Genomic DNA, 9,417 nt, shown 5'->3' on the forward strand with positions numbered 1-9,417 from the left:
TGGAAAAGGGTAAAACAATCACTGGTGAATATTATGCATCATTATTAGAGCAGCTGAAAGAAGAAATTAAAAAAAAAACGACCACATTTGGTGAGAAAAAAATTCTCTTTCATCACGACAACGCCCGAGTTCACACATGCTTCGTTTCAATGGCTAAAATTGAAGAAATAAAATTCGAATTGTTCGAACATCCACCGTATTCACCAGATTTAGCCCCCAGTGATTTTTTCTTATTTCCAAACTTGAAAAAATGGCTCGGTGGACAGAGATTTCCAGACAACGAAGACGTCATTGCCTCTGTAAGTGCTTATTTTGAGGAACTTCCGAAAACGCACTTTTCTGAAGGATTAAAAAAACTTGAAAAGCGATTGACCAAGTGTATGGAGCTCCAAGGAGATTATGTTGAAAAATAAAAAAAAATTTACCCAAAAAAAATTGTTTTTATACTTCATTCTAAGGACTTATTGAACTACCCTCGTATGTTCGTTTTTTATTCTTGCAATGGATTTTTTCAATTTCTAAGAATTTTGCGAGTTACTTAAAAAAAGACTGTTTAAGTTAACCGTCTGTAATTAAGTTTATTAATAAATATTACGAGTTTACCGCAACATCAATTTTTTAAATGAAAATTTTCAATTAAGTAATTTTATTTCATGATCAAATGTTTTCCAACTGTTTCTAAACATTATTGATTCAAAAGAAAATTTGTATTGCAAATAGATTTTCTATAATTATAGGAAATAACTCTGTTTTAAAATTTTCTATCGCATTATACAATTTGTAAACTTTTTCAAATTTTGAAAGAGGTAAGAAAAATAAAAAACATAATTGGCAAAAAACGTAGAATATCTTAATCTTTTAAATAAATGTGTTTTGATTTTAAAACACACGAAAGAAAATTTAGAAGATTTTAGGACAATTAAAAGATTTTTTAGGAAAACTGAATGATTTGAAAAGATATTTCGATGATGTAGAAGTTTTGTAAGGGTTTTAAAGTAATTTAAAATTTGAAATTTTTTAGACAATTTAAAATTTTCTATACATTTAAAAAAAATTTTTTAACAATTTTATAAAATGTTGAGTATTTCGAAAAAAATGTTAGAAGCTATTTAAGAATTTTGGAAGGATGAAATTTTTTTTGGTAAGATTCCTCTAAAAGTTTCTACAAATATATAAGTTTTGAAGGTCATTGTAAAAATGTAATTTTTTATTACAAACAATATTTAGGAATTTCATAGTTTTCGAAGAGATTAACAATGTTTAAAAACATGAATAGTTTTTCGAAAAATTATTTCTTCAAATCTTTTAAAAGTCTTAAATATCTTTTAAGCTGACAAAATTTCTCCGGAATCTTACGAAAATTATATTTATATAAGTTTAAAAAGAAACTGATAAGCCGTGATTCCTTCTTGTCAAATCTTGGAATGTGGTTTTAACTTTGTAACAAGCAAATAGTTATTCCAAATTTGTATTTTGTATTAAAAAATATTGTAATTTCAAAAAAACGTAATTTTTTAACTATAAACTGAAGCTGAAATTAATAGCCCAGATTTTTTAAAGTTTTTTTTTCTATTTTTATAAGCTGAAGATAATAACTCAGTTATTAGTACATATACTAAATTAGGACATGTGAAATTTATTAAAAGTTCAAAGAAAATTAGATACTTTTTTATTTAATTTATTTTAATCAATTTATTTATTTATATAAAGTTTAACTAAATACAATTTAATTAGATTATATAATAAGTGTTCAAATAAGCAGTTTTAAAGAGCTACTCGGGCAAATTTTAGCGGGGAAATACATTTCTCGGAAACTCTCCGCCGATTTTGCGAACTGGAGGTGCTAAGGATCTGCAAGAATCGAAGATTCCCCTTCGCCCTTTCCAATATCATTTCAACATATTGGGCGAATTCAAAACAAAATCACATTTTACGGACTATTTTAATTTAATAATTTTAAATTGTCTGAAATGTATAAAAAATTATATCGAATTATATGAATTTAGGAAATATTGTATATAAAAATTAAAAAACAAAATATGCATGGTCCTACTGTCAGCAACCGTCAACTAAAAACGACACCAGCTTCCAGAATATACCCGATAAATCACACCTATGGCCACGCCTCAGGACCGTGAACTGGGTGGTATATAATATTTATTTTTCTCGGAAATTTTTAAGTGTTGATACTTTTGTTTTATCGGATTCTTGAGTCGACGCATTTTTTATATGTTTTAAATATTTTCAAAATATTTTTAAATTTTCTTTGAAAATGATTTTTTTTTAAATTAAAAAAAATATAAAGTTTCCCCAAAATCTAAACCCAAAAAATTTTAATTTCTTAAAACCTTCACAAATTCTGAAAAAGAATTTAACATTTTATTTCAAAATATTCGAAAATGTAAATTTTCTTTTATCTATTAAAAGTCTTCTCAATATTAAAATTATTTGTTAAAGTTTCAAAATTATAATAGATTTTATGTTTTCACGATGATTCATTTTGATAAAAACAGTTATTTCAGGTTTCACTCGTGTAAAAAACTAAGAATTGTTTGCCGACGTTTCGTGAACATTGCAGTTCACATCTTCAGGGCTGACCTGAAACAGAGGTACATGTCTTTTGTTGGAAATTGACCTTGTTTAGTAGAAATTTAATCTTTTTGGTTGAAAATGTATCATTTTTGGTCAAAAATGAAATTGTTTGGTTAAAATATCAACTGTACATCTTCTTGGGTTTGAAAGTCGATTATTTCACTAAGAGTTGACCTACTTTGTAAAAAAATACGTTTTTCAACAAGGTTTTTTAATTATGGTTAAAAATTTAACTATTCGGTTAAAAGTTTAACTCTTTCATTGAAAACTCATATTTTTTGTCAAAAAAAAAAAACAACTTTTTGTAGATCATTCGTATTTTTTACTTTAAAATTAAATAATTTCTTTAAAAATGCATGTATTTTGTTTAAGATTTGTCTTTTTTTGTAGATCGTCAATTTTCTTGGTCGAAAATTCATTTGATTGGTTGAAAATTAAACAACTTTGTTTAAAATTAATTTTTTCTGTTAAAAATTATTTATCTTTATCTGAAAATGTAACTATTATATCATTGATTAAAAATTAATCGTATATATTGGTTAAGTTGGAAAATCGTTTTTTTTTTTATAGAACATTAATCTTCTTGGTCAAAAATTCACCTTTTCCCTTGAAAATTTAACAATTTTGTTGAAAATTCGTTTTTTTTCTTGTTCAATTCAATTTTTAGCACAGTTTTTATCTGGAAATTGTACTATTCCATTTTTGGTTGAAACTTTATCCTGTAGATTTTATTAGTTAAAACACCAATTATTTGATAGAAAATGAATTTATTTTGTTGAAAAGTAAACTTTTGGGTTGAAAATTGATTTATTGTGTTAATTCGATTTTTTCCATAAAATTAAAAAAATTGCAAACTAAAAAAATTGCCTTAAAATCGTCTTGATTCCTTTTTTTTTTTAATATTTAAAATCTTTTCAAATACTCACTTAAAATTAATGTTTCAAACTAAAAAGTCATGTTGAATTTTCTTAGCAATCACAACAATTTTTGTTATTCCTTTGAAATATTTTACAATTCTCAAAAGCTTTTTTTTTAAATCTGCAGAAATCTACATCGTGTTTCAAATTATTTCAAATAATTTCAAGTTTTAAATTAATTTGGAATATTATTCTAAATTAAAATTGTAGCGTTCAAACTTAAAATTTAGCTCATTACAATTTTAACAATTCAAGGCTTTCTATTTCGAACCACTCTATTCAAATTTGTATAGTTTTTAAGAGTTGTTTATAATGGCTTGTCCCAGACCTGATTTATATTTTTTTTTCAAAAAATCTCTGATCCAATTCAGAAATACATCACAATTGCTTTGAAAAATTTTCTGTCCCAATTCGAAATTCAGGTTGAAATTAGAAAATTCAAAATTTTAAATCTGAAAATGATTTTTTTGAGGAGGAAATCTTTTGAATTTTAAACTTCTAAAACTGAAGCTTGACAAATTTTTAATTCAGAAATATTTCATTTAAACGCTCAATAATTCATACGTATAACACACAAACTTTTAACACCTTTTAAATTTACAATTTTTTAAATTAAATTATTTTAAAATACGAAATTACCATTTTTAAATTTTTATGACTTTAACATCATCTCCAACAAAAATGGTTTTAATTTTTAATTCAAAACTGTTGAACTCATCAAAAACATATTAATTTTACACAAGAGTTGACTTTTCAGTCAATAAGGAGTTTTTTTAAATTGTTGAATTTCAAAGCCAAAAAGATGTTTTTTTACAAAATAGTTTTTTTATAAATAAATCTTAAATTTTATTTATAAATCCAAACTCAAAAGTCTTAATTACGAATTGACAATTTTAAAAATCGAACGGTGTAACAAAACAGTTTCATTTTCAACTAAAAAGAAAAAACGAAGTTTCAACCAAATCCTTAAATTTTTAACGAAGGAGATGAATTTGCATTTAAAATTATGAATCTTCATAAAAAAAGGCTTACATTTTTTATTAAAAACTGTTGAACTCATCCAAACAGAACAATTTTTCACAAAATAGTTGATTTTACAGTTTTTTAATTTTAGGAAAAAAATCAAATTAACAAAATAAATCAATTTTCAACCCAAAAGTTTACTTTTCAAAAAAATAAATTAATTTTCTATCAAATAATTGGTGTTTTAACTAATAAAATGTACAGGATAAAGTTTCAACCAAAAATGGAATAGTACAATTTCCAGATTAAAACTGTGCTAAAAAATTGAATTGAACAAGAAAAAACGAATTTTCAACAAAATTGTTAAATTTTCTAGGCAAAAGGTGAATTTTTGACCAAGAAGATTAATGTTCTATATAAAAAAACGATTTTGCAACTTAACCAATTTATACGATTAATTTTTAATCAATCATATAATAGTTACATTTTCAGATAAAGATAAATAATTTTTAACATAAAAAATTAATTTTAAACAAAGCTGTTAAATTTTCAACCAATCAGATGAATTTTCGACCAAGAAAATTGATGATCTACAAAAAAGACAAATCTTAAACAAAATACATGAATTTTTAAAGAAATTATTTAATTTTCAAGTAAAAAAGACGAATTATCTACAAAAAGTTGAATTTTTTAAGCGAAAAATGTGAGTTTTCAATAAAAGAGTTAAACTTTCAACCAAATAATTAAATTTTCAACCATAGTTAAATAACCTTGTTAAAAAAACGTATTTTTTTACATAGTAGTTCAACTCTTAGTGAAATAATCGACTTTCAAACCCAAGAAGATGTACAGTTGATATTTTAACCAAACAATTGCATTTTTGACCAAAAATGATACATTTTCAACCAAAAAGATTCTACTAAACAAGGACGATTTCCAACAAAAGACATGAACTTTCAACGAAATTGTTTAATTTTAAAAACAAAAAGAGTATTTCCACCCAAAAATTATGATTTTAATTTTTAACAATATAGTTGCATTTACAACAGTACGACTTTACAACCAAAACGTATTTATAGTTGATAATTCAACCGAAAAATGTGATTTTTAATCAAAAAGTGTAAATTTTCCATAAAACAATTTAATTTCTGCAAAGCAGGACGACATTTTAACACAACACATGATTTCTTAACCAAAATGGTATTGACTGTCAGTTTCAAAAATGTATTTTCAACGAAAGAGATGAACCTTCAAGAGATGAATTTCAAAATCGCCAATTTCTTTAATTTCTTTCAAATGCGGATCAAGATATAAATAAGACTATTATAATATAACATAATTATGATATTATCGTTAATAATATATGTATATATTTATATACTATAGTAGTATAAATATTTATATAATTTATATTTTATACTTGAAATAACACAACCTCAAAATATACGTATATAAAGAGGCGCGCGAAGTATTCAAATCATGAGAAACGCCAGCATTTTAATCTGGAAAGATTAAAATCTCAATCTCCTGAATTTATTTCGAAGCAGTTAGCAGATAGATACTAGGCAGTCTGATAAGTACCTGAAAATTCTAAGAGATGGCATTTATAATCACTAATATGAACCATTTTCGTCGAGCTTGATCCTTCAAATGACGCCTGTCAAAACTTCAGCCATTTATGTTTACGCATTTACAAGTTACAGCAATGAGAAGCGACTAACCTCCGAGTTTTTTTTAATATGGAAAAATCTGAGTTTCGAGTTTTGATCAAACACTACTATCTTCGCAAGAAAACGATATCCGAGACCAAGGCCAAGCTGGATAAGTATTACCCGGACTCTGCACCGTCGATTGGATCGGTTCATAAGTGGTTTACCGAGTTTCGTTGTGGCCGTACGAGCACAGTTGATGCTGAACGATCTGGGCGACCAAAAGAGGTCACTACACCAGAAAATATCGAAAAAATCCATGATATGATGTTGAATGATCCCAAAGTGAAATTGGGAGAGGTAGCTAATGCTGTAGGCATATCATTGGAACGTGTGGGCAATATCGTGCATTCAGTTTTGGGCATGAAGAAGCTCTGCGCGCGATGGGTGCCGCGTTTTCTTACAGTGTTCCAAAAACGAATTCGTGTGACAACTTTTCAGCAGAATTTGGCATTATTTTCGCGTAAGCCGACCAAGGTTTTGCCCCGATTCATAACCATGGATGAAACCTGGATCCACTACTACACTCCTGAGTCAACGCAACAGGCAAAACAGTGGGTTCCACCGGGCCAAAGTGCTCCGAAGCGTCCAAAAACGCAACAATGGGTCGGAAAGGTTATGGCCTCCGTATTTTGGGATGCACATGGCATAATATTCGTGGAATATCTTGAAAAAGGTACAACCATAACCGGAGCATACTATTCATCATTATTGGACCGATTAAAAATCGAACTCGCCGAAAAACGACCGCATTTGAAGAAGAAAAAAACCACTTCATCATCACGACAATGCGCCTATTCATTCATGCTTAGTTGAACAAGCAAAATTGCATGAAATCGGCTTCGAATTGGTTCCTCAGCCACCGTATTCACCAGACCTGGCCCCCAGCGACTATTACTTGTTTCTTAACCCGAAGTGCTCCGACCGGCAATCGTGCACCTTCGAGTTTTCAAATTCAGAAGAGGAGAAATGGGTTGCGCGCGTAACTCAGTCATTTACAGCGTCTATTACTATATTCACACCGACATAGCTCTGTCACTGTACTGGACCACATCTCGTTTCAGATCTGGGGTCACTGTCAGGTCATCATGTTCTTAGGTATACTTTTTACGATGCCTGTGATTGGCCAGAGCGCCCCACTGTGGGGACTGGTCGAACTTGATGGCCAATCAAGTCTTCTTAAAAAAGTCCGGGAGAACGGAAAGCCAAATCGGATTGGTATTATATCCATTGTCCCTATGGATTTTATTAGGGTGTTTTAAGATTTCGATTGCTTCTCTATGTTTTGTTGGGAATTTGTTGTGTGTTTTTGAAATGACTGTTGTTTCATTAAATAAAATGTTGTGTCCTGTTTCGATATGATGTTCAGCTAGTTCTGATTGCGTGAAGTGTTTTAGCCAAGTGGTTTCTCCAATATAGACTTTGCCACAAGAACAAGGGATTTTATATACTCCTGGATCACTGAAAGGTGCCTTTTTATCTTTAGGGTTATTTATTAGTTGTCCTATTTTCGCAGGTGGTTTAAATATGGTTTGGATGTTTTGTTTGTTGAGAATTCTTCCTATTTGTTCTGTGACATCTGTGATGTAGGGTAGGGTGGTGGTCATTTTTCTCTCTCTTTCTTTTGTAGGTTGTGTTGACTTGCTTTTTTGAGTGTGTTTACTTATTGCTTTATTAATTTGTTTGTTTGTGTAATCGTTCTGTATTAGAATTTGTTTAACGTGTTGTAATTCCTTTTGTAAGTTATCTTTGTCTGTTATGGAGACAGCTCTGTGTACAAGGGAGTTGATGAGCGATTGTTTTTGAGATGGGTGATGGTGGGAGGAGGCATGTAGGTATCTGTTTGTATGCATGGGTTTTCTGTAAACTTCATGTCCTAATGTATTATTAGATTTTTTGTAAACTAATACGTCCAAGAAAGGCAATTTTCCGTTTTGTTCTATTTCCATGGTGACCTGGATATTGGGATGTAATTGATTGATAAAATCGAAAAAATTATTTAGTTTATCTCGTCCATATCGCCAGATGACAAATGTGTCATGAACGTAACGGAACCGGAATTCTGGTTTGATTTTGGCTTGGTTGAAGATTTTAGTTTCTAGATGGTCCATAAAGACATTGGCTATTACAGGTAGGATTGGGGATCCCATTGCTGCCCCTGAGGTTTGTTCGTAGAATTGGTTATTGAACGAGAAGTAAGTATTATTGAGACGTTGTTCTATCAAAGGTACAAACTCGGAAGGTAAGTTTGTGAAAGATTTAATAATATCAATTGTATCCGAGATTGGTATTTTCGTAAAAAGAGATACTATGTCGAAACTCACTATGATGTCTTGGGGTTGAATGTGAATCTGTTGTATCTTTTTAATAAAGTCTAATGAGTTTTGGACGTGAGTGATGGAGTTTCCTGTAAAAGGATTTAGTTTTGCAGCAAGGAAACGTGCTAAGTTGTAAGTTGGTGAGTTTATTGCGCTGACGATCGGTCTGAGTGGAATGTTTTCCTTGTGGATTTTTGGGAGCCCGTAAAGTTTTGGAGCGATGAGATTAGTAGGTATTAAGTTAGATATTGTTTGGCTGTCAAGTTTAGAGTCTTTGAGAAGGGTCTTTGTTTTACTGACTATTGTTTTTGTGGGGTCCTTTTTAAGTTTTTTGTATGTATCGTCACTTAGAAGGTCCATGATTTTGTTGTTATAGTCTTCTTTATTCATTATTACTGTTGTGTTGCCTTTTTCTTCGGGTAATATTATAATATCTTTATTTTGATTGAGTTCTTTAATTGCGGTTTTTTCCTGTTTTGTTAAGTTTGAGGATGGAACTTAGCTTGGCGTGAAATGTTGGCCGTCCTGCGTCGTATGCCATTCGCTTTTTTGAGTGAAAGGGTATATAATGTGGATTTTAAATTGCTGATTATTTCTTCTTTTGGAATTTTCGATGGAGCTACAGCAAAATTATGTCCTTTAGATAAGGCTGCAATCATTTCCTTGTTGAGAGGGTGGTCAGAGATGTCTTTTACTGTATTTGTCAGTTGAGTTTGCTTTACTGGAAGTAATTTGTCAAACACCGTTGACTCATATAGCGCGTTTCTCAGAACGGGCAAACGCTAAGCGCAGCTGCATGATGAACGACTGTCACTTTTTAAAGCAAAAAGCGAACGACTTCAGAATGAGCGACGAACTAAAAGTAGGCCTAATGACTTAAAAAAATTGAAACCACGGCATTCACTTATTATTATATTA

This window comes from Belonocnema kinseyi, chromosome 8, assembly GCF_010883055.1.
Source record: "Belonocnema kinseyi isolate 2016_QV_RU_SX_M_011 chromosome 8, B_treatae_v1, whole genome shotgun sequence".
Taxonomy (NCBI): domain Eukaryota; kingdom Metazoa; phylum Arthropoda; class Insecta; order Hymenoptera; family Cynipidae; genus Belonocnema; species Belonocnema kinseyi.